Source organism: Podarcis filfolensis, assembly GCF_964270895.1.
Source record: "Podarcis filfolensis genome assembly, chromosome: 3".
Classification (NCBI taxonomy): Eukaryota; Metazoa; Chordata; class Lepidosauria; order Squamata; family Lacertidae; genus Podarcis; species Podarcis filfolensis.
The window spans coordinates 16,105,052-16,132,345 of record NC_139606.1 but is presented as its reverse complement, the minus strand read 5'-3'; the positions used below and the strand labels follow the sequence as shown (position 1 = coordinate 16,132,345).

The 27,294-nt window shown below is 39.6% G+C and overlaps 1 protein-coding gene and 2 long non-coding RNA genes across 8 annotated transcripts in view; 1 reads left to right on the top strand and 2 right to left on the bottom strand.

The window, feature by feature from the left end:
- The window catches only part of MACROD2 (mono-ADP ribosylhydrolase 2), a 966,393-nt gene that overhangs the window by 833,393 nt on the left and 105,706 nt on the right, over nt 1-27,294 (bottom strand). The gene's annotated exons all lie outside the window — the stretch shown is intronic.
- Nucleotides 13,432-27,294, top strand: part of LOC310759894 — a 63,931-nt gene continuing 50,068 nt past the window's right edge. Inside the window, exon 1 of the long non-coding RNA XR_014546619.1 lies at nt 13,432-13,711. This is a non-coding gene — a long non-coding RNA (uncharacterized lncRNA). The remainder of the gene's footprint in view (nt 13,712-27,294) is intronic.
- Nucleotides 18,949-25,367, bottom strand: LOC310759232. Its single transcript, XR_014546277.1, has 2 exons — nt 23,305-25,367; nt 18,949-23,214 (listed from the first exon to the last, which is right to left on the bottom strand). It is a non-coding gene; the product is annotated as an uncharacterized lncRNA (long non-coding RNA).

Here is a 27,294-nt window from a genome sequence, read left to right as displayed (position 1 = left end):
CACAGCTGTTTGATTTCACCTGCAGAGGCATACTCAATTGTCTCTCGAGACAGACGGATGCCAACAAAAAAAAAAACACCACTCTGAAACCTTAACAGTGTAAAATGAGGTATATAAACGTTTTAAATAAAAAATACACACTAAAAATAAATATAACAGGTGGAAACTAGCCTGCTGGTTTGCATTAAGGGGAGGCATTTAAATCTATGTACAAACCATTAATTAACATGATGTAGCTGTGAAAATGCCTATAGGAGAAAGATTCAGTAAAGAGACTGACGGCACAGTCCAATCCCAAGACCTGCCCGAATGAGAAAATCAATTATATTATTTGGGATAGCAAAGTCAGTAGAGCATGAGACTCAATTTCGGGATTATGGGTTCAAGACCCACATTGGGGAAAATATTTCTCCATTGCAGGGGGTTGGACTAGATGACTCTCATGGTCTCTTCCAACTCTGATTCTATGAATTTCATTCTCCCGAGGGAGGGGGAATTATTGGTGGCTGGAGGTGCAAACTCTTGTGCAAGCTAGCTGGGTATAGGAGGCATTACAAATGGGGGTGTGCACCTGTATACCTAATCCCAATGAAAATCAGGGTTCAATGTGGGGTATATATTTGGATGCACACCCAGATTAGCAACCCACTGAAAGTAGTGAGCAGCATCTGCATTTGGGGGCCTATCTGATTTACAACTGCAGTTCCTAAAAGCAAGGATTTCAGTTTACAGTTATTTTGAGATCATGGGCAGAAAAAGTAGGAAAATCCACAGAAATAAAGGGATGTTCTGCATATGCCTAGGTAATAAGAGCACAAGGGAAGGAGATCGGGGTTAGTAGCAAGCACCAGGATTTCAGCTGCTGAGAGCCTAAAAAGACTGAAATAGACTCCTGTCAGCCTCACAAAAGCCATTGCCTTAAGCAGAATTCAAGCTACAATTCTTCATATACACATGCGCCTCATGCCAATTCTTCACTTCGCTATTAGCTAATATATGTGAGCTGAATATTTTAATTCTGAATTGCTTCAAACAATGGATTGCTGCTTGATGGCATGACACTGTCTGGAAAGGTGGGAATGAACATCAAACAGATAACGAATTTAGAAGTCTCTCACTATGGAAAACTCCATCAGTTAAATGATTTGGTTCAAAGGTTTCCAAATTCCATATTCACAATCACATTTTTTGCATTACATACTTAGATATGTGAAGAATAAAAATCATTATTCTAAAATGTACATAAAAATTTCTCACAATAAAATGCAAGTTGCCAATATTGTGTGGTTTGTTTAGTGTGAAGCACTCTATTTCTACAGCATCTCTAGAGATAACATGTTTGTAACATTGTAAACAATTTAAATGAGCGTCATTGATGACATTCTCTGAAAAACAGACATTTATCCACTTTAAAAATGCTAATTTTTTTCTGGATCATCTATTCAGCAGGCAGTAATGGGTTTGATGAGGAACAAAAAACCCTGTTATGTCATGCAGCTGAGCATCTGTTGCTATAATAAAATATACTTTAACACTCAGTTCACATTTTTGTATTGATCTGAGTGCCACATACTGAAAAACAAATATTTTGTTTATATTGGTTAACTGCAAAATACACACACAGATAAAACATCTCTCTCTCTCTCTCTCTCTCTCTCTCTCTCTCTCTCTCTCTCTCTCACACACACACACACACACACACACACACACACACACACTTTCAACCCTTAAATCTGGAATTAGTTGAGAGAAGGAAGGCATTCTTTAACCAGGGACACTTTTCTTTTCATCAATAAAACATCACAGAAGGTGACAGCTGGTGAGAAGGGTACCAGCAATTTACAATACAGGCAGCTACATTGCCTCTCACATGTTTCAGGAGATGTCTTTACCTGTCAATGCTATTTTGTTTGATCTGCTGCTCTCATACATACACACACAAACAAATCGAGAACAAGGTAGCACCGATGATAGCAAGGAGCTCTTCTGAGTGCTCCATAATGATAGAAGTCAAAATAGTTTACATGAACTTTAACCATATTTCATAAATATAGTTTGATCAAGGTCATTTTCATATACCGTGCATTTAACTGCATTCCTTAGCACCTCCACCTTTTTATATTTTTTTGTTTTCACCATCTCTCTCTCTCTCTCTCTCTCTCTCTCTCTCTCTCTCTCTTTCTCCACACGCACATACACAGGAAAAAATAGAGTCAGTCAGTCCTGCCAATAACTTGAATGAGGTCTCCTTGGAGGAGAGCAGGGGGGGCACAGAAGTACCCATCAGATCTACACACTGCCAGTGGCCTTGAAGAACCATGGGATCCAGACATCCCTGTCCCATGACCAGAGGTCTCCACAACAGCTTTCTGGCTATCTCTCAAATCCCAAGTCCCACCTCCCCCAGGGCCAGAAGAGCAGAGAAGATGTCAAGCCAGACATTAGATTCAGGGCAGCTGCTAATGTACCTGGCTCACTGCACATGAGACAACTTGGGAAGAGGGAGAGGCACATGGAAGCACCTGTCTGAATCAAGGTCTGGCTGGGAGGGGGAGTGCATTTGCCAAGTCACATGACATGATGTGCAAATATGGGTGAACCAAATTCTCTTTCATTGTGGCAATTACACAGGGCTGAAAAACACCCTGTGCGTGCACATGTGTTGTTGTTTTTTAATACTCTATAAAAGTAATGTTCCTTACCAATCTTCACACACCTTTGCAAATACCCTAAAAGCATTTACTATATATACATCACTTTCCAAACATGGAATATTGGAATGCCCATCTGTACATTCATTATGAATAAAATGTGTTGAGCAGAAAGCTGGGCTTGAGAATTAAAAGGAAATCATCAATCATAGACACTGACTAAGCAGTGAACACTGATTAACCATGTACCTGATGCATAACCCTCCTAAATTATGCTGTACACAGACAATACCTCATGCTGACTCTCTGATGAGACTAGGTGACATTGTCAGCAATTCTATGTGAACTCTCTCTTTTCTTCAGGATGTGTCCCATTGTTCACAACTATTGCAGGGCTCTATTCATTCCCATATTATGACTTTGCATGTAAATATTTCTATGGCTTGTTCCACAAAAGCAAGATTACTGACATTTCCTCAGCAGGGACATTGCTTGGGTACATAATAATCTGCATTTTATTATATTTCCAAACACTATCAGAAATGTTGAGTTTATATAGTGCTCTTGCATGCTCAAAGTCCTTCGCACGGAATACCTTGTTGCAATCATTTTAACAACTCTGCAAGATAGGGTCAGTATTATCAGCTGCAGATTATAGTTGGAGGGGGAGCGTGAGGCCAAGGAAACAGTGGCTTGCTTAAGGCTACCTAGTGAGTGCAAGGCTCATGAGATGAGATTCAAACTAAGCTGTTCTTCATTCACATCTTGATTCTTAGCAAAGATATTCATAATAGCAAGATATATGCCATCATGTACTATTTTCCATTACATATAAATGGTACATCCAACGAAGTCAAATGCTTTGAACCAGATGTTTGGTGGATAAACAAGTCCAATATTCATTTATTCACTTATAACGGAGAGTTACCATAATCTTCTTTACATTCCTGCAGATAAAACGATGGCAGATACTTGGGACATGGCCAGGGTTGGCCCAAGACATTTTGCTGCAGTACCAGATGGTGCCCGCCAGATTCTTAATACAAAAGCCAACCAGACTGATTGCTGAACGTTACTTCAATGCTTGTAGGGGAAGCAGGCTCATTTGGGAGTTTTGTCCTCCAACACTATGCTACTATCCCATACCTCACAGCAGTGCGCTCTCTCTCTCTCTCTCTCTCTCTCTCTCTCTGCCTAATGATAGGACCAGTCCTGGGCAGTACTGCTAAAAGCCAACAGCTCCCATACCTTGCATTTAGCAATGCATAAATATTTGAAACAATGTCATTAAGAAAATGCAGATGCAGCCATGGCGACATTTATGGAAAGGGTTCATAAAAATGACAGACAGAAAACTCATCAGAAGTGACAGGTATAGAAACAATATACAGAGACAATTAGTCATCAGCTTTGGCAGAACCTAGCACTTGGCTAGACAGACCTTCCAACTAGAACATGTCAATTCTAAAGTCTTTGGCTGACACGGCAATCCAAATTCTTGGAAGTAATTATGAGGAAGTTCAACTGTGTAACATGCAATAACCAAGCCCAAACACATGAGTAATAGTTTGGGTTAAGAATACGCTGACCAGCATAGGATGGAAAAAATCAACAGCAGCTACTGTTGAGACGTGTCCCCCAATGAACTAAAACATCTGCGTGAAGGCTTAAAACAAAACAAAGCCCCTGGAGAAAACATGACGCCTCCAGAGCTCTTCATGACTCATTCGGAATGGTGATTACCTATTTTGGCCAGGCTATTTATACATATAAAGAACATAGCTGAAAGACAAACATCATTGTTCCAATCTTCAAGAAAAGGGGACAGATCTCTACCACAATATTACCACCCATCAGCCTGCTAGATATCCCTTCAAAGTTATACTCTCAGCATTTCCAAATAAAGTTAACTGACTGGCTACATACAAATAACAGTCTGCACGGAGAACAAGCAGCATTTAGAGAAGGATTCAGCACCATCAACCGATGCTTCCTGCTAAATCATATCATCAGAAAGTATACTAGAATTAAAAAGTGTAAGCTGTTTGTTTGTTTGCCTTTGACTCCATTAATCATAGCAGATAGTGGGAGAAACTCCTAAACACCAGTATAGAACACAGACTCCTCCTGTTGATCCGAGAGCTGTACAGCGATTACGGACATGATAATTCACAAAAGGTGGGAAACCCACCTTAAGCCCGTGCTAAAATATCTGGTAGTAAATGGATCTCTCAAATGCTTTATGTTGTTAAGGATGAGAGTGCTATTAAAGGGTTAGAAATGGTCCAAAACTAATTTCTCAAAAGACTGTTTTCCCTACCCGAGGGAACAGCAGCTGCACTCTTACACATGGAAGCTCGATGGCCAACGTTAACTGCAGGAGTTGACTGTACCAGATTTAATTACCTGAAAAGATGGCCCTCCATGTCATGCGAGTGCTTGCCAGCCCTGTGTTGTGCAGAATTGGAGAATAGCTGATGGTGGAAATCTGACATCCAATGTTACTTGAACTCTTATTTTTTCCACAAGCTAGAGGAGATTATATCCACAGGTAAAAAAATAAAGGACCCCTGACAGTTAAGTCCAGTCAAGAACGACTCTGGGGTTGCGGCGCTCATCTCGCTTTACTGGCCAGGGGAGCCGTTTGTCCGCAGACAATTTTCTGGGTCATGTGGCCAGCATGCGCACGAAAATGCCGCTTACCTTCAAGCCAGAGCAGTACCTATTTATCTACTTGCACTTCGATGTGCTTTTGAACTGCTAGGTTGGCATGAGCAGGAACCGAGCAATGGGAGCTCACCCCGTCGCAGGGATTCAAACCGCCGACCTTCTGTTCGGCAAGCCCTAGGCTCAGTGGTTTAGACCACAGCGCCACCCGCATCCACAGACAAGTGCCAATTAAGCGATTGGTGTCACTAGACAGAATTACTACATGATCTGCAAGTGATCAAATCCTCCAAAAGCTCTTCCTGGTTCCCCCTTCTAAAAACAATCCATTTTAGAGCCAGTTATCTGTCGAATCTCTGGCCAGCTTTTACTGAGCTGCATTTTCAAGCTATGCCCTCTACCATCCTAGATAGACAATATAACAGGGTACCATACAAAGACAAACTCTGTATATATGGGCAACTGCAAGTGAAAGACATCATGCACTATTAACTATATTGCCCACTATACACTGGATCCAGGAGGCGATTTCTCACCCTACCATCCATACAGGAAAGATGTCTCTCCCAGCAGAGAAGGTCCTATGACTTCTTAGCAATGTAAATGCTTCAGTGACTCATAAAGTCAACCTTTTTGTTTTTGCGGCCAAAAAGATCAGAAAGAAGACCCTGGACAATATAGCAGTGAACTGTAAGGGAGACTCAGAGATCTAAATAGAGACTATTATTTGTGGCGTGGCATCCCTTTTGCTTGCATTTATTTTTGATTCAGATTTGTCATGGTCAATGACTAGCACAATAAAGTTATTTGGAACCTTGGCATTAACAAATAATGCTGAGATCCATTTCTAAGAACTGAAAAAAAGATCCATAGTGGGGGGTTTTCTAAGTCAGGGCGGTCCAACATGCAGCCTCAGCAACATTTGTTCCCCACCACGACGTGACAAGGCATTGTGCGACCTTGGGGTTCCATGTTGAAGTACCCTAGCAGCCCACTTGGTATGAAAAGTTGGACTACCCTGATCTAAGTAGTAAAAAGTATGCCCTTTCAGATAAAAGATCTCATTCTAGCTAAATTAGAACAGTGAACATTCTCTGATCCAGTAAAGGTAAATGATGATAAAATGATAAAAAGAGACACTGGCATAACTAATCAAAGGAAATATATAAGGAACCAAACAGCAAAGTGCAATGTTCCCCACAGAGTAAGTCTATAGAAGGAAAAACTTTTTTATGGCAAACATATCCAGTGTAGAAATAAGCAAGAGTTATCTTACAAAACAGTAACAACAAAAAATAAACACAGACGATAACATATATGCAATAGACCAATTTATCAGGTACTTTTGGCATCTCTCCAAGAACAAGGACAACTCCTATCAATTTCAGTGAAGCTTGCACAGAAGATGTACCCACAGGATGGGACCAGTAATGACTTCATATTCTCAGGGTTTTTCTTACAGCTTCTTAATCACAAAAGAGGACTTAAATCAATCAATCATGTTTATGTTTAATGGAAAATAAATAAGTATAATGTCTTCCAGACAAAGGCACAAAGAGGGCAGAGGGGGAAAACAAGGACAAAAAATATCAAATTTGCTCAATGATGCTGATGTAAATATAAAAAGACATGAATAAAAAGTTAACACCAGAATTTCTTATAACCTCTTTTAAAAAATCATAAATGACTAAAAATTGCATTTACACATATATCAGAAGACATTTAGAACAGAAATACCTTTAAAAGTAACATATATGCAACTGATAAAATATAGAGGGGCCAATATACTATAGTGAAACTGTCTTCTCATTATCATTTTACAGCAGTTGATCTTCGGCTTGAAAAGTTAAAGCCGACGTGTCATATTTTCACCTGAGCTTATAGTAATCTATTTTCTATCATGATTATATTTGATAGTGTTTGTTATATAAAACGAAACTAATAAGCACAAAACGAATATACAACAAACAAACAAACCCAGTTGTGTCCCACTTAATGTTCAATAAATTCTAAATAATTTTGAAACTTTAGATACCGTGGAAACAGTGACATGAAGGTGAACATTAGTTCTACATTCTTTCTTCAAGATTCATGAAAAAAAAGACTCAAAAGATTATTTCAAAAGCTTTGAAGATAAAAGAAACGACAAGCAATCAAATAGATGAAAGTGTACAGATTCTTCGGGAAGGAGAAGAAGCAGGCTGCAATAGTCAAGGTAGAAGCGCTTTCTGATGGTCTGGGACAAAGCCTTTATTTGCCGGGTTGTTTTTTATCTATCAAATAGTAGGTGATTTGTTCACAAGACATCTCACTAAGTTTGTTCCTGAAGCTTATTATTGAGAAGCTTGGTTCAGCAGGAACTCTATACACATACCAAGACCACATGAGCAATTTGGCTTGGCTCTGAGCGACAGGAAAGGCACCAGGGTGAACCAGGGGATGTCTCTAGCGTGCATGATTGCAGCATGTGCCAACCACAGGCATATTACTATGGTGAACCAAGGACAGCTTTTTCACCTGTGTCATTTGTTATGTTATGGCAACTTGTGTCAAGTCTGAAAATCGCTTTTTGCATTCAGTCTGAGATCCCCTGCTAGTTTCCCTATAACAGGGTGCATGCCCACAATCTGCTCTATTTTGGTGAGCAGAACAGAAAACACTGTTCTCTGCTGTTTTTCAGATGCTTTGCAGAAGGGCTGCAGTAGGTTGCCTCTGCCTCTATCTCCCCCAGTACAAACTTCACCTAGATCCCTTCTTTGTCTTCTCTTTTCCCTGTTCACCTTGCCGCTGAACCGTGTATGCTGTTTCTTCAGGTTTAGTTAGGATTCCTTGCAGAAAGGCATATATCTGCCAACGTCTTTTTAAAGAAACAACTCTCTCACACGTTTTGAACCAAACTGTGGGTTTGGGAAATTCAGAGTTTGGGAATTCACACAGCCATTGTTTATCTGACCACTAATTATGGGCCTTCTATTTTGACAGGTGGAAGGATTATTAGAAACAATAAAAACCCTGTCAAAGCTTTCAATCCAAGCTGTGGCCCCCTACCTACAGTTACAGTGGAGACTGCAATTTAGTGTTTTTCTTTCACTAGTAGGACAGGTAACCATAGTGTTTCAACACTCTCATTCCTCTCCAGCATCTGCAATTCCTTATCTCTCTGCCACCTCTGACTCTTGAAAGACAGGGAAAGTACATTTGAACTTTCCTCTTCTTGGACCTTTCTGTCCCTCTAGTGCTACACTGTGTTCTTAAGACTCTGCCTCCTATTTTCATATAAGGCAACTCTCAGTCTCTAGCTTCTTCTCTGTCTCCACAACAGTAACTAAGCATATGGTCCAGGCAATTTATGGTGTGACCCATGTAATGTACTGTATATATTTTTTCCTCTGTATATACCTGTGGCATTATTTTTACTTTTAAACCATTTTAATCCATTTTAATGTTACAAATCAACATTACAACTGCAACCCTAATGCAGTCATTGTAGTTCCCCAGAGCAACCACACTGACATTCGTTTTTTATTGATGAGTGCTAAATTCTCTAAAATAAGAAAGGCATTCATAGCCAGTGCAATTCTGTATGTACAGAAACAGTATATTGCAAATAAATGGTCAAGCAATAATGTATTAATCCAAGGTTTCTCAAATGCAACCAGTGTGTCTGCATGCAGCAAACAAGGGCTGGTTTGTTTCACATATTTGTATGGGTCCAGGATACAACATATCAAGAATCAAAGGTGTTGTAGACCTGTAAACATCAGCTAAATGCTGACCATTAAAATTTATGTAGTGGGATAGTTGCTGACTTATGGAAGAGATTGATTACACATTTGGAAATAACAAATTGGACAGTCAGTAAAATATTCATTATTTTAGTCAGTCATGCACTCTTCCAGGATATTTTTTATCATTTGTTGTTGTTCTTTCCCACTCAGAATTCCATGGTTACTGAACACATCCTGCCCTAAATGGTCTGTTTGGGGGTTTTCTCCTCCTGTAGGGTTCACCCCTCTCCCCAGGTGTTCTTGCACTTCTGAAAACTTGTACCTTAAATTTGTAAACAAGCTTGTACCTTAAAACTTGTACCTTAAACTTGTAAACAAGCTTGCTCCATCCTCCATGTGACAGTTCTTTAGATATTGGAAGATGGATATCATATCTCTCTCTTTTTTAACCAATTAATTTTTATTGATTTTCCAAATTTTTAACAATGGCTGTCATATCTCCTCTTAGTTTTCACTTTACCAGGCTAAACAAACCACATTTTTCGCTCCACAAGATGCACTTTTTTCCTCTTAAAAACTCAGCGCTCCCTTTAAATAATATTTTTTTCTTGAATTCCCCCTCTAAAAACTAGGTGTGCCTTATGATCAGGTGCGCCTTATGGAGCGAAAAATACGGTACTCAATTCCCTCAAATAATAATAGAACAGCATTAGCTTTTTTGCTGCTGCATCACACTGTTGACTCATATTAAGCTAGTGCTCTACCAACCTAATGGTGTAACGCTGGAAAATGTCAATCACTTTTGCTACCTGGGCAGTTATCTTTCCACAACATGAGAGGCTGGGGGCCACTGATGTCTATTTTGCCACATATGTACATAGTGGGAAGCCAATCTCCAAAACAGACACATAAACTTAAGATACTTACATGGATTATATCCAAAGTAGTGTTAAGTGACTTCCTGCTCTAGTGGAATGATTTCTGCTTGTGCAATGGGACTCCCCTTCCCTGTATGCCCCCTAAATCTGTTCTCCAAGCCTACAGAGCATGGGGCAAATGTAGAGAGGTAAATTCCATTGCTCAAGGAGAAGATGTGCTGCTCACACAATTATTTAGCTGGATACTGACGCATGCTTTTTAAAAAAAACAACCCTGGAAAGTTCATCTCATATGGAAGTGCACTGAATGGAATATTTCCCCAACCAAATGCTGAAATATGCATCCACCAGACACCTGAGTATCAACAAAGCTTTGCCATTGTTTAGATAGGTGCCAATTTAATTGGCTAAGGAGCTTTCATCAAATTGAATGTATTTATTGATTTTGATCTGCTTTTCAACATTATCTTTATTGTTTTAATGGCTTGCAACTATCTGGTACAAACGTGAAAACAATGCATGCGAACATAGTGCTCTGACTTAATAAATTACTTGACAAAATTATTAGAATGAACAATGGACAGCATAAAATTGAAATGCATAATACAGTTTACTCTAGGGACATATTTTGCCAAACTAGGAACAAAAGCCTTCTCAATATTGGCAAATGCAGAGTTTCAAAAGCGTACTTAAATAAAAGCTGCTCTAATAGTAGGGATATAATAAGTTACTAAACAAAGGACATATTTAGAAAATGTTCACACTGAATGAGTAACAGCAGAAAACTGTACATATTTAATTGGTATTTTGCCCATATTATCAAGATTCAACACAGTTTATTTCTCTAGGCTTGAGCTCTGCAAATTATAATTAAAAAGACATAATAAATCCTCCACCTCAAACTACTGTCAATCTCAAAAATAGATTGCAAAGCCTTCTTTTGTTTCAAAGATGTAAAGCTGTATTATTTGTAAGTATCTCCTAATTACTGAAGATTATGTTAACTCTTTAATTTTCAGTGCGCTCAAATTAAATAGCCTAGACAAAACAAATGAAATATCCATGCCATGCTTTATTTATCTTCCTTTCTGCTTACAATATTGCAGTTGTTTTTTTAATTAAACAAAAAGCAGCAGTTGCAGGAACAGGAAAACGAAAAATAATTACACATCATTTGATTATCTAATGTAGCTAGTGCGGAATACCACAGCAAGGCTTCCGGTGGCTGTCTCTGTCCAAACACTTTTATACACTAGCCTTGAAAGATCTTCTAGTTGCCAGTTTGCTTCCAAGCCCAATTTAGGACATTAATGTTGATATATTAAGCCCTAAATTTCTAAAGAAGTGCCTCCTCCCACATTGACTTGTCCTGAGACCCTGCTGGCAGTGCAGCCACTGTCTGTGGTACAAGGGACAGTGGTGCACAAGGGCCTTATTTCTGCTGTTCCCAGATTATGGAATGACCTTCCCTCTGAGACGCATTCTGCACCATCACTATATACTTTGCAATGATTGGTCACGATGCATCTCTTTACCCAGACCTTTGGTTGAATGAGTATCTTCCCTCCTCCTGTATTGCATTGATATTGTCCTTTTGCAAGGCTGATTTCACCTTTTCCCAGACCAAAGAAGTCTGACTTTAATAAGACCCACTGCAGTTTATGAAGTTGGGTTGTTTCCCTAAACCATAGTTAAGATGAAACAGTTTAGAGTTTGTGATAAGCTGTGGTTAACTGAAAGTAGAAGTAAACACTTATCATTTGCTCCTCAGGGCTGCACTGAGTGGGCCTCTGTCTTTGTGATCTGTCTCTTCAGAGGCTGTGTTTACCCAACTACAGCTACCTATGTCTGTGATCCAAAGAACATGTGCACATGTATGAGAGCCAGTGTGGTGTGGTGTAATGGTTAATGTGTTGCACTAGGACCTGGAACAGCTTGAATGCTCACTCAGCCATGAAGCTCACTGGGTGACCATGGGCCAGTTATTGCTTCTCAGCCTAACCTACCGCACAGGGGTGTTGTGGGGATTAGACAATGATTGGGGGGGTCATGTATGCCACTTTAAAGAGGAATGTAAATGCAATAAACAAATACACTGCAAACAAATTAAAACCATCCCTGAGGCTTTGCCTCACTCCTCTGCTGCAGCTCCCACTGCTGCTAAGTCCCACTTGCTGCCTTTTTCCATTTTACCTTTTAATTCAGAAAATTGTTATGAGTTTGTGGGTGCCAGACCTCAATAATCCCTGGATCCAGCAAGTTTTAAATTCTAATCAAGCCAGGCTAACTTCCTTAACCCCTGGGTCCAGCAAGTGTTAAAATATAAGGTAAGCTAGTGAGTTAATCCTCTGTGTGATGGGGCATTAAGAGAACAAAGGATTAAGGGGGCTCTGTTTAAGATAGCAAGTGGGTGGGGACCCTCCCTCAACTCGCAGATAGTGAGAAGGACAAAAACCAGAACTTAGACGAGTTTGGCTGTGATGTGACCTGGAAGTAAAGCAGCAAACTGGAAAGCCATAGAGGCAGAGCACGATGTTTGAGTCCTGTGTGAATCCAAAGCTATGGATATTGGACAAACAAGACCTTTTTAGGGTGTTGCTGCTATGCCCATTGTAGGCTCAGGTTGTATATATGAGTAAATAAACCATATACCATAAAGACACCATAGTCTCTGCTGTGCCTCATTCCCAAAAGGAAATACAAACCCTGGGTGGAACCCCTGAAATCTCACACTGCTCAAATATTAGGGTAGCATGCAACAATGTATTTGCAGAAAATTGCATCTAGATGTAGCAAAATGGGAGTGAAGATAGCATAAAATAGCAGCAGGAGGAACAAAGGGCACAAGATGAGCACTATGCAGAAAGCAGCCGTTCTTCTCCCGCCTCCTCACACATACACTGGAAATCCTGAATCCTAGAAAACCAAATCATGTTCCTATGCAGAGTGCTAGATTAAAATAGCTTGTTCAGGAAAGCCCTCCCTCAATCATCCACTATTTTTGAATTGTACTGTATCAGTTTTGAACGCCCTGTCCTTCCCTCCTTTGGTGATGAGGATAGGAAATGCAGCCAAACACAATTTGTCCTGAAAAACAGATGACTAGAAAGAGCAGCATTCAGTGTGTTCCTAAAAAACACTGAGTTCTAGTAAAAGAAACTTTCCACATGGTACGATGGCTGAGGAGGGATTCTTTTAAGCATCAAATCCCTTATCTATCACTTCAAACAGAATCACATTCACAATGTTAACAAATCATCATTGTGTATACAGTACATGTTATTTTCTGCAACTCTGTATTTACGTTTGTAAAAGTAAACTGAACAGAATGCCAAAGGGTTTTTTTTAAAATACATACTTTTGTATTAATTTTTTTCACAGGGTCCTATGTTGTTTTAAAAGAATTGATGCTTTTGAATTATGGTGCTGGAGGAGACTCTTGAGAGTCCCATGGACTGCAAAAAGATCAAACGTATCCATTCTTAAGGAAATCAGCCCTGAGTGCTCACTGGAAGGACAGATCGTGAAGCTGAGGCTCCAATACTTTGGCCACCTCATGAGAAGAGAAGACTCCCTGGAAAAGATCCTGATGTTGGGAAATAATGAGGGCACAAGAAGAAGGGGACGACAGAGGACAAGATGGTTGGACAGTGTTCTCGAAGCTACAAACATGAGTCTGACCAAACTGCGGGAGGCAGTGGAAGACAGGAGTGCCTGGAGTGCTCTGGTCCATGGGGTCACGAAGAGTCGGACACGACTAAACGACTAAACAACAACAACAAATGTTGTTTCTGATGCTGTTTAACATATTTATAAAGCAATTGGGTGTGGTAACTGGGGCCTGGATGCTACATACACTGAGTCTGAATGTTGGCAAGATAGACTTCCGGGTTAGCGCCATCGGCAATGGCGGAGTTCCTCTGACTGAGAGGAACCCGCTCCGCGAAAATCGGGTCTTGCCGCCACGGCGAAGGCGGAGATCCTTTAAAAATCCCAGGCGGAGGAAGCCTGGGAACGTGGGATTCGGCTGACACCAGGAGCGCCTCCCCTACTCGCAGGGAAACCCCTTTTTCGGGGATCCGAAGCGACGTGGGGTGAGCGGCGCGGTGTTTTGAATCGACCGCTATTTTTACGGAGTGAAGCCGCACAGCCGTTGCCGGAGAGCGCTGACTTTTTCCTGTGGACAATTGGACTCTAAACAAGTACCCGTGAGTAGAACGGAAAATTGGATTAAGAAACATTTAAATTTGGCATTGAAGTGGGAAGGTTCTAAACAGGAAGTCTGCCTTCCGCTTTTGTAAATAGACTGAAGTAAAAATTGTGCAAGCTAAAGTCTGGAAAGTCGTATATAAAGGTCTAAAATTCCTCCAGTTTTAACCACCAAAACCCCTCTTGGAAGCAGGAGTAAAGAGGGGGAATTTTGATTGTTCAAGCCTGCAGGAGAGAGAGTAAAGAAAGATAAATTTCCACTGTCTCAAACCTGGGAACGGGGTGTCAGAGACAGAGATTTTTGGGGAAGTTCATTGACTGTGAATGGAACGTCTTTTGACAGATAGTTAAAGAAGAGAAACAAATTGATTCCAATGTTGCCTTTTGCATTTAAAAGAAACAAAAAATTTGAAAAATGAAAGTAATTCTCTTTTGTTGGACCTGCTTTCAAAAGATGGATACAAATAGAAATTGTCTCCTCTAAAGGGAGCTTGTTAAATTGTTGCTGGAGTCGATCTGGGGATTTCACAGCTGTGGAGATTAGGATCGTGGGAGCAGACTCTGACCTTGAATAAAAATGTGTTTGGAAGAAGCTTTGGTGCTTGCTTTTTGCAAGACAAGCGCTTTGTTGGAGCAGATGCATGAGAAGATGGATTTGATGACTGTTGCAGTCAAAAATTTTGGACAGACAGCGAATATTTATACAGAAACCATTCAGGAACCAACCCAGGAACCTGTTTTGACAGGGCAAGTGCAAATGCAGAAGATAATGGAAGAGGTTGCTGTTGAACCTCAAGTAACACAAATGGAGAGACCCGAGGCCCTGCAGGAGCATAAGCCGCTGTTCTTGAAGACTGAATTGGGAGTGGGCCAGAGGGGGTCTGGAGTTGTGGGGGCCCTTAATTTTGGAGGGACTTTGAAACATGCTTTTAAATACTCTCTGGACTACATTGCTGACTGTGGGGAATGGGACTGTGGGGAATGGGCTGATCTGCTGAGGAGAGATGGAGATATTTTTGAGTTGGAGTCTCCCCGAGACCTACTCCTCAATGAGAAAAGAAAGAAATTAAGAAAGAGATCAACAAAAGACAAGGTAAAGTGCAGGTATAAACAAGAAGAAGATCTGCAGAAGGGACATGGAAAAGACTTAAGAGCCTCGGACATAAGATTACCAGGTTGATGGACTAGATGGAATGGACAGTAAGGACTGACATAACCCGAGACCAGGAAGAAGAGACGTTGGATGAAGATTGGAAGAAAATTTTTAAAAAAATATTTTGGGAATTAGTGTAAAATTAACGAGTATTAGGAAAAATGTTGGAATGAAACTATTTGGCTTTAGTAGAAATGATATAAGGAGATATGTACAAATAAATATTAAGTTTTAAGCTTTAAGGTATTTTATGGTAAGATAAGGTTAAAATAAATTAAGGTAAATTGAACGACAGAATATAGTGAAAGATGGAAAGGATTTGCTGAGCTAATTAATAGGTTAGACTGTTAAGATAAATTACCCAATAAAAATTGAGAAAGATGGAAAGAATTTGCTGAAACAAATAACTAAACTAGAATACAAAAAGGGAGGTGTGAAGAGGTCGATGAAACAAGTAAATGAAAGATAAAGATATGGAATATTGGATGTGTGTTTTTTATTGTTATTGTTGTATTGGTTTTTATGTTTTTTTCCCCTTTTTATGTATTGTTATGTATGTTTTGTTAAATTTTTTGTTGTTTTCTTTTCTTCTTTTTTCTGTAATTTTTGAAACTTCTAATAAATATCATTTAAAAAAAAATGAATGTTGGCAAGATAGTGGGTGAGTTGTTTGCCTTAGATGGGCATGCACTCCCAGGTGTGTAGTCTTGCAGCGCTCCCAGATCTAGCTCAGTCAATGGAGGTGCAGGTATCCTCAGTGGCTAGGAGTGCCTTTTACCAGTGTTGACTGATAAAACAGGGACATTCTTGGATTAGGATAGTTTGACCACAGCTGCCCATGCATTGGCAACCTCAAGGTTGGACTATAGCTGTTGGACTACGGCTTCTGAAGAGCAGCTATTCCCTTGATCTCCTGATTATTTACCTGCTTTAATTTCTGTGTTTTTAAAACAAGATTGGATGTTAGTTTTTGCACATTTTAATCATGATTGTTTGTTTTAATGAAATTATTTTATTGTGGATTTTTAATTATAAGTCGTACCTTGGTTGATGAACACCTTCTGACTTGAACGTTTTGGCTCCCAAACGCCGCAAAGTGTTCCGGTTTGCAAACGTTCTTTGGAACATGAACGTCCGACGTGGCTTCCGCAGCTTCCAGTTGGCTGCAGGAGCTTCCTGCAGCCGATCAGAAGCCACGCCTTGGTTTCCGAACATTTTGGAAGTTGAACAGACTTCCGGAATGGAATCCGTTCAACTTCCGAGGTACGACTGTAGTTTAAGATGTTCTACAAGAAATGGTAGTTCACAAAACATTACCACTGTAATGTATTCTAACAATGTTGTGCAATTGGTTTTTATGTTTTACAAACTGATTAAAAACTATCTGGGCATTACACTACCTGGGCATTAAGCAGTATATAAATAAATTAATAAATAATTATTAAAAAGAATTTCTGGAGAGTTTCCTTCTCAGAAATTGTTACACATATAAACCTTTGAATACTGTATATTCAAAAATCAATTTGGAGATTTGATGCAAAATGCCACTTGGGCACACTACTATTTTCTCCTGATATTCCCTTTATAATGTTCTCAGTGCACTAAGCAACCATCATAATACACCATCTGTTTAGACACTATCAAGGGTTTTGCAGTTATCATGCCATCTTAAGAGTTCAAAGATAATAATGAGAAAGTTTCACAAGAGGGTTTACTGATAGGCATTTTAATTTTTCAAACATTTGGTCATAATTGCACACGTTAAAATAGATTATGGATTGATTACTACATGTAAAGAATTTACTAATGTGTGAAACTTGGGGTACTGGCATAAAGCAAGTGGCATGCTTTCAGCAGAGTATCTCATTCTGCTTTCTTGCTCAACAGAAAATTACTTGGAGGCACAAGTGGACTGCAATTTTTTAAACATATTCATAATAGATGAAGACACTGGGGAAACATAAAAAGCTTGCATTGCTATACAGATTGCCAATTAAGAATGCTCATCCTGTACAACATTCTTACCACAATTAACAATGCAAGGACATTCAATAGGTAACACTGCATTTGGGAAAATAAAGTCATATGATGACTTTTTAATCACATTCTCAGATCTACAGTGAAATATGCAATTTTGCCTATCAAAGTATTCATACACACGTACCAACCACACCCATTTTCTAACAGCTCTTCCAGATTGCCAATACATTTCTTTGTTAATAAACATGTGTAAAGTTTCCATTTTTATTTCTATTTTCATGTTCCAATGCAATGACAACTCTTTTTAATGGGCTACTTCAGAATGGCAGGATATAAATTCAATAAATAATAATAGTAATAATAATAGTTATTCATATGAAGCTGTTTCCCTAGTTATACTATACCTGTGGCATTAGCTCCTCTAGCCCATTAATATGCCTATTCAGGTTCTATCATAAAAAACACTTTATCCAGATAAAGCAAAAATTCCATGTTCACAGGCAACAGTATTATCACTGACTACCAGATGTTAGGAGATAGGGAAATATGGCCTAATGCCACAGGAGAAGGAAACAGTGTTGGAGTAGATGGGCCAAACGAATTCTTAATTTTTTAATAGGAGAAGAACAGACATATCAAAAGCCCTATTTTTATTAAGGTACATCAGTGGCAATCATATTCTGAATACTGGGTGGAGTAGCATTTGCCTTGAAATCTGAATTTCCCCTGGTCTTGGCTCTGACTTTGGATGTTCAAATTACAGCTGCAGCTGAGGGGGAACAGTGGGATTTCCAAGCTTAGACTCGTATGTCAGCTAGATCAATTTCTGGACAGGGCAGATTTGGCTATGGTAACATAGGCCTTAGTTACATCACAACAACTGCAATGTGATCAGAAGGCACATGAAGCCGCTACTTTGCTGAAGTTAAGGAGGTTTGGTCAGTACCTGGATATGTGACTACCTGGGAATCACATACTCATTGTGTTGAGTTTCATGGCAGAATAAGGGTGGAACAGAAACAAAATGAAAATATAATAAACAAGGGTTTGAAAACTTCTGCTTGGTCAAAATGTGGTAGCTTGGAGCAAGAATTGAGAAAAAAAATCGCACTGATGCCCTATTTGTTTCCAGACACAGTGTTAGTTTTGACTTTCAAAGGACTATATCAATGAAACCTGAGGCCTTAGGACTCTTTCCAGATTGTGTTCCCCCTGGACCATACCCCTCATTGCCACTGTTCAACACCTTCCTTTAGTGCTTTTGCCTGGCTGGAGTATGCCCTTAAACATGATTATACAGAATACTTCATCCCAGTTTGCTACATTGCCTATAGCGCTCACTGGTTGGAGCTTTGTTTGGAAATGCTACATTTTTAATGTTGCTGTCTTAACTATTTGGTTATTGTGGTTTTCAGTTTTCTTTATGGTTCTTTCTTTTAAAAAAAAATCATTTGTGTTTCTGATATAATTCAAAGTCAACAAAATATGAACAAAAATAATATGTATGATTCTTTTTTATGAGCTACCTTGAACTATAGGTTGTATATGGAAGGAGAGGCATACAAGTTATTTGAAACAAGGATGCACAGAATTGGAAGCCAACAATTAAATACTATGCATGTGAAAAAGCCTGATAGTGAAATATGATGAACTCTAGGTTTTAGAGTCATTATTAGAGAACATCTTTCTTTCTCTTTAAAGGAATGACATTTTATCTAAATCTACTGTTTTAAGGGCCCTTATATCTCTTTTCATCTTAAACTATTGTTCATCATTTTTTATTCAGTGGAAAACCTTAAGTCCAGTCATAGAATCATAATATTGTAGAGTTGGAAGGATCGTCTAGTTCAAACCCCTACAATGCAGGAATCTTTGCCCAACATGGGGCTGGAACCCATCACCTTGAGATTAAGAAGCTCAGTCTCTACCAAGTGAGCTCATGCAACACTGTCAACTTTATTACTACTTGCTGATGTAGAAAACAAGGTTTCGGTTCTCACTTAGCCAATCTCCAGACAAAGCTCATTTGTCAACATCCATTGTATTTCACCCTCAATGCCCCCCCCCCAACTATTTACATTAGCTTCCTTGCCTGGATGTGAGAGACTGAATGTTTATCATCCATTCAGATTGGCTCCATAATTATTACAGATTCCTGGATGCCTATGTGCTCCTCTTCCACACTTTCACAACAATAGCTGCTTTGTAAGAAAAAGCAACCCACATCACCTGCTCATTGTGTGGGAGAGACTTGTTCCCTGTCTACAGCCCAAAGAGAGACAAGGCAACCTATGTCCTAAGGTGGCTCATTCAGACTCCTGTCTCTTTATTTAAAAAGAGAGAGAGAGACAGTAAACCAGTGGTCTAATAATGACTAAAGCCTATCTGTCTGACTGGCAGAGCTTGAATTGCACTTCAGGCCTAATGTTTTGGTCTGGCAATGGTTTTGGAACTTACTCCCTTGCTCTATGTTGCATGCATGAACAACACACACCTAAATAAAAGATATCAAGACAATTTCCTTATTTGTGATTGCTCACATAGTTCAGTTCATGATTCATGGTTATTTCAATGATTGATTCAGAAAAATGAACATCTGCTTACACTAATGTGAGGTGGGGGGAGTAGTGTCTCACCAATGTTACTTTAAATCTGAGGGGAATGAGCCCCTGAGTGTGAACTATGAAGTGGAACCACAACACACACACACACACACTTAATGCCATGTACAGAAAAAAACCTAGCTTTGGAATTTCAGTTATGACAAGCAATGCACTAACTGCTTTGTACTGGCTGCTTTCTCTTGGCTGAGTTTGAGGAAGAGTTTCCCAATGATTTTCTAAATTGAAAAAGTGTGGGGTTTAAGGTATCTGCCTGATATCACATTAGCTGACACTCTCTTCCTTCTCACCAAAACTAGAATATGTTCTCCTGCCACTCCAAAATAAGGATACCTCGGTGGTGGCAAGGGCTCTATACAGTAGACCTGCAACTTACACAAATTTAACTTGTACGCATTCAGTTTTACACATTTGGCAAAAAAATTAAAAAGGGGGTGGAAAGGAGGCAGGAATACGGGGAAAGCTTTAGCAATCCCACCCACCATTGTACCCAGTGTATTTTGTCTATACACAATTTGGGCATTATGCGTGATCACCAGAACGTAAGTTGCAATTCTACCCCATATAATATGTATTTATTCCTTCACATTTAGACTGAGCCACAGCGCTGAAAATATATTTTAATGCTAAACTCAAGTGAGCCCTGACTGAAGTTAAACTATTATTTTTGCCTATGTGGCATAATTAAATAGTCCTTTCCCTTTCAGAAAATGAAAAGGTTTAATTTCTGGAAAAGGGTGAATGTGGTTTTGAATTTAACTGAATTTAACTGAGGCAAGTGTTCCCTTGCCTCACGAATACACAATCCTTGGGTGGGTTGATTGTTCGTGCTTACCGCAGCTCTTTAGTACAAAACAACCTCACTAGCAACATTAAGGGCTTATCCACATTTACCTTTCCTCTGTTCTTTCCAGGCATGATCAATGCTTTAAAGCTCCACATCCAAGCACCATTTTTTCTCTCTCCAGAGCTTTCCCTGCAAAAACCTGCTGTTTAAACCTCAATCAGAGCAAACAGCAATCTGCAGAAAACCCAAATTGATGTTTGCTCCGATTGAACGCTAAAGAAAGCATTTTTTCAGGGAAGGCTCCAGGGCAAAAAAGTGGCTTGGACATGGAGCTTTTAAGAGTGGACCTGTGCCTGGAAAGAGAAGGGCAAAAGGTAAGAGTGGATACACCCTAAGTCACCCAACAGACACAAAAACTCAGAACAGGCCCTGCAAGAAATCTTGACATCATCTCAAACCCCATAACTAAACAGGCATGGCTACTCCAAAAACATCAATCATAATAATATCAAGGGCAGATTCCCTTGCGCAGAATATGCTATCACTGTTGCATTCATAGGACAAATCTGATTCTGTTCTGTTCTAACTTAATTGAGTATAGGTTTCTGTCACACTAGAAAAATACCATTATCACAGTGACTGCACTATTAGTATATGTATAGGCTCTGCAAATAAATGTCATCCACTCACTGATTTCATAGTGTTTTAGCCCAAGTATTTACAAACACGGTGTTCTTGTATGTGCACACATATGTGCACAATTTGCCAAAATCCACATGAATGTGTGTGCACACAGCAACAATCCATGAAACTGGTTATGCTGTATGTAGTCCACATCCACAAAAGCTGATTACCACAATAAATCAGGTTGTCTTTAAATCTCTTTGCAAATAAAATTCCTTGACTATTTTGACTTGCCAATATGTAGTATAAAACAAAGAAGGGATCGATGTAATCATAACGCCGTGTGAAAATTTAAACAGATAATTAGTGCAGATACAAACACACCCAAAAAACTTGTACTGTAATGTGGAATGCAGAAATAATCTATGCAACTTTTCAGAGAAAGGTTGTTGAAGTATATAAATGCATGGCAGAAATCTGCTCATCTGTACAACTTCAAAGTAATGAAATGCCAAATAGTTTGAATACCAAATTGTTGCAGGCTATATGATGTATCTGACATAAATGATTTTTCATCACAACATTATATGAGATGTTGTGTTTCAGCTGACTATAAGACTGTGACAGTAGAACTTAAGTCACTAAAAATGCATGGCTTCTTAATAATATACAATTTAATAATCCTGTTTTCTTATTTTGTAATTTTACTCCTTTTTATGACAGCTATGATCTGGCTGGCTTACTAGCCTGTTTCTTTATGGAAATGTTTGCAAAGTAATATTATGCAGTTGCAGTAAGAATATCTACTGCTGCTTAAAGCAAAATGTAACAAGCATAGGAAAAGGCGAATTCATTCACTGGAGGTAAGACGAAAAGAAGCCAAATCTAATGGTTCCTCCTGTTGTCAACAGAGTTTGCAAACAGCTTTGGGGAACAGGATAGGATTGTTGGCTATAAACTGGCTTGGTTTTTCATAACTATCATAAACTGTTTGCAGATTGTGGCCAAAGCTCACTACAGATCACCGTCCTTATTTGTGTGTACTGTAACATTAAGCCAAGTCACAAACTGGTGCAAGTGAACAAACATGCAGGCTCCTAGAGAGAAGACTGCATCCACTTTGCTCCTCTGTGATGTACTGTGCTATGCCATAGTTTGGCTTAGTGTGTCATCCAAACCTGGGTTCATGGTTTAGCTCTCTCCAGACAAGCCACACGGCAAACCTTGGTTACACTTAGTGATTTGTCTTGAGTGAGGTAAACCATGATTCTGGGTTCATATTGTGTTTCCACAACTAAAGACTAAGGCGTGAATTGGAAATGAAGAGGGATATTTCATGGTGCTGAACCTCTAAAACAAATGGGGGTTCACATAATACTTAGCAACTTTATACACCAAAGAAAAATATTTTTCTTACACTGAAGGTCCAATCAACATTATTCCAGCAGCATTGAGATGGCAACAAAAGATCCATGTTCTGACCCCCTTTTCCAATACGTATGAAAGCTAGTAATTTTAAAATCTAGTCATTTTAAAAGTTAGTCATTGTAAACTCTTATCTGCCTGCACATTCATTTAGAAAAATGCTACCACATGTAAAGGCTAGACAATACTCAGCTTCCAGGAATGTACCTACAGTTTGGAAACAGGCCTCGGGCCTCTGCACTTATTCATCCATCATCCTAAATTCTTCTCCTGCTCACCTTGCCACTTATACAATGTAAAGACTGAATTTGAATCTTTTATCTGTCTGTGATTCAACATAGGATTTTCCTAGTTCCGTTCCATAAAACCTACACAAGAGGGGGATTTCAGATGATCTTGCATTCAAATAATTGTGGGATTTTCGCAGTCGAGTCATGGTGATACTTTGCATTTATGACGACAGGATAAAGAATGGGAAGAACTGCATCCAACTCCCAGACTCAGAACAGGTACCATACCAGAGGCAACACAGCCCTCATTTTGATTGAGTCCAACCATTTTTATGTGAAGTGCTACAAAACATTTCTTCCTTCCTAAACAAATCTACTGGAAATTAAGATGCATTGCAGGAACTGTTTTTGATCAAAGCACATTGAAGGCTCTCAGTCCTCTACAAGTGAATGAAAATAAAACCTGTGAAATCTGTGCTGCTAGAGCAAAATAGTTACTTGGGCAACTTAATCTCTTTTAAAGTTTAAACAAGATAAGCAGGATAGCTTTGTAAGTCATTAGATGCTAAATCAGAGTCTACAAACAATTCAAATCATGAGCACATACGTAATCTAATTCTGGACTATGTGTCTTCGCTGATTGAAAATCATCTGCACAATGGCTTTGCCTTCTTAGTGAGCAACTTAAACATAATGGGTGCCACATCCCAAGCCTAGCCAATTTCCGTGCTATCATAAACCAGACCCTTAGTAGAGCGGCAGCTTTGCATTAAGAAGATCCCAGGTTCTGTCCCTAGCATATCTAGTGCTGGAAAAGGTGCCTGCCTTAAATACTGGACAGCCACTGCCTATCAATGGAGACAACACTAAGCTAGATGGACTAAGGGTCTCACTCAGTACAATGCAGCTTCTTTCGCTCCTATATATGTGGAGCCAGTGTGGTGTAGTGGTTAAGAGCGGTAGTCTCATAATCTGGGGAACCAGGTTCGCGTCTCCGCTCCTCCAAATGCAGCTGCTGGGTGACCTTGGGCTAGTCACACTTCTTTGAAGTCTCTCAGCCCCACTCACCTCACAGAGTGTTTGTTGTGGGGGAGGAAGGGAAAGGAGAATGTTAGCCGCTTTGAGACTCCTTCGGGTAGTGATAAAGTGGAGTATCAAATCCAAACTCTTCTATATATGTCAAGCAAATTACTTTATGTCCGGGCTTCTTGAGATCAAGAAGCAAGCATGACCAGCATTATCATGATTAGCAACAGATATTTTTTTAAAAAAAAAAATCCCGTATATTTCGCTCCATAAGACGCACTTTTTTCCTCCTAAAATGGGGAAATGTCTTTTTTGGTTTTTTGCCATATCAGTTTTATTAATTTTCCAATAATGCTTTCCATTACAATCTCTCCTTTTATATTATACAATTTGCCTTTTTAGGGCCATGACTTCCTTCAAACCTTCCTTATGATTTTCTATCTTTCATTTCAAATTTCTGCATTTTCACTACTTAACCATTGCTTTCAAATCAAAAACATCAAAGCATCATTTTTTTCTTATTCTTCTCTGCAGTGATTTTTATACCTTTCCTTACAAAGCTTCTTGCAATCCTACCAACATGTTTTATTGACTAAAATTGTCTTTAAAATAATTTACAAATTTAGTCAGTCCTTGATGAACTTCTGATCCTGCTGTTCTCAGATTCTTCCTGTCATTTTGGCCAGTTCCGCATACTCCATTAACTTCAATTGCCATTCTTCCTTTGTCAGTAATTCCTTGTTTCCACTTCTGTGCTAATAAAATTCTTGCTGCTTGTTGCATATAGGAAAAGCTTAGTATCTTGTCTGTTAATGTCTGTACCTACAATTCCCAGTAGAAAAGCTTCCGGTTTTTTAATGTATGTATATTTCAACATTTTCTTAATTTTATCATATATCATATTCCAAAAGCATTTCACTTTCTTCCATTCCCACCACATATGATAAAAGGTACCTTCAAAAAGTAAGGGGAAATGTCTGCGCGTCTTATGGAGCGAATGTGTGGTCCCTGGAGCCGAATTGCCCGAGTGTGGCACGCGCCATTGCCCCACCCACCCGGGTTGCTGAGGGCCTCCCCTTTCCCCTGAAGCCCCAGGAAGGTTTGGGAGCAGTGGGCAGGCTGTGTGATGTTGCCTCGCACTCCCGGGCTGCTCTCTTTGAGAGAGGCTTTGCCGATGGCCTCCCCTTTCGCTTGATGGCTCCGGAGATGTTGGCCGGAGGATGGCGAGAAGAGGCAGCTGTCGAGATAAAGGAGGAAGAGGACATAGAGGAGTGGGACCAAGAAGCGGGGCGAAGGGAGAGGAGGTAGGTTGCCGCAAGTGGAGAGTCATGGTAAGAGGGCAAAGGAGAGGCAGCAGCGAAGGGGAGAAATTGCAGATGTCGCCTGAGGAGTTTGGGAGAAAGGGACAGAGAGGAGGAGGCTGGAAAAGGGGCCTGTGCTGCTTGGTGGAGAGGGGGAGAAAAAAGTGGGGAGAAGGGAAATGATATATAATGAACTCAAGAAAGTACTTAAAAGTACATTCCCTAAGAAACCAGAGGCCTTTCTCTTGGGCATAGTTGGCCAATGGGTGCCAAAGAAAGATAGAACATTCTTTATGTATGCAACAACAGCAGCAAGAATACTTTTAGCTAAATATTGGAAGACACAGGATCTACCCACCGTGGAGGAATGGCAGACGCAAGTGATAGACTACATGGAGATGGCTGAAATGACTGGCAGAATCCGTGACCAGAGAGAAGAATCGATGGAACAGGACTGGAAAAAGTTTAAGGACTATTTACAAAAATACTGTAAAATCTTTGAGTGTTAATAGGATGTGGGAAGTAAAAGTAACAGGGTTTGTGTGACTTTGGTTAAAGGTGTGTGAAAAGAAGAATCTAAAAAAAAAAGGATAAGGGGTTACGAACAGAACAATATTATGTCATATTTTATAAGATGAGGTACGGAGTAAAATAATGGAAAATGGGGACATAATAATTAGAATATAACATTAAGTATGGTTTAAACAAGGTTTTGAATTTGCTGAATTTGATTGGAGTAAAGTGGAACACAAAAAAGGGGGATGTGAGGAGGTCAAGACAGAGGGGTATGGAACTTTATAAATTTAAGAAAGAGAGTATTTCTTTTTTCTGTTTTTCTATTTTTTCTCTTCTTTTTTTTTTCCTGTTATATATTTTTGTTTTTCTTGAGCTTTATGTATGGAAATGATATACTTTGAAATGATGAATTTTATGTTTTGTAAAACTTTAATAAATATGTATTTAAAAAAAAAAAAGAAAAAAGTGGGGAGAAGGAAAGCCTTCCAAGCCTCCGCGGGAGGAGAGCGATCCCTGCAGAGGCTTAGGATGGAAGCTGCGCCCGCCAACCATATGGCTGGCTGGCGTGCAGCTTCCCTCCCAAGCCTCTGCCGGGATCGCACTCCTCCCAAGGAAGCTGAGATTCAGAATTTTTTTTTCTTGTTTTCCTCCTCTAAAAACTAGGTGTGTCTTATGGAGCGAAAAATACGGTAACAAGAAATCAAAGAAACAGACTTATTTTGTGTTGTCGTTTTTAAGTTGGATTCTTCTGCACATTGGGAAATCTGCCCCACCTTGTTCTTGTTCATATCAGACTAGTTAGCTAAGCCTCCTACACTAAGCTCCTAGCACTGAGCTTTGCCAACAAACAACAGCTGCTGGGTCGAGAGCAGTGCCAGCTGTTCCTCCCTGACCCTTTGTATCACTCTCTTATCTCATATCACTGGCATAAAAAATTATGCCACTTCAGGGGGCATCAGTGAATTTGGGTGAAAGAGGGCAGGTAAATTGATCCTCCAAAAATAGCTACAACAGCAATCTGTGAATATATTTCCTCAAGCTTTCGAAAAAGAGAAATTTAAAAACCTATAGAGGATACATAAGAACTGTTATGAGATGCATTAGCAGAACTTAAATGCATACAGTGGTACCTCGGGTTAAGTACTTAATTCGTTCTGGAGGTCAGTTCTTAACCTGAAACTGTTCTTAACCTGAAGCACCACTTTAGCTAATGGGGTCTCCTGCCGCCGCCGCACCACCAGAGCACGATTTCTGTTCTTATCCTGAAGCAAAGTTCTTAACCTGAAGCACTATTACTGGGTTAGCGGAGTCTGTAACCTGAAGCGTATGTAATCTGAAGTGTATGTAACCCGAGGTACCACTATATCCATAATTTAACAAAAATCTGCTTTTTAGTTACCAGTCAGAATCTTGATAGATTCACTTTAAAAAAAACAAAAAACCCTAGACTCTTAAGGAATATACCTGAGTAGTATACTTGATTTCAGACAGAAGTCAT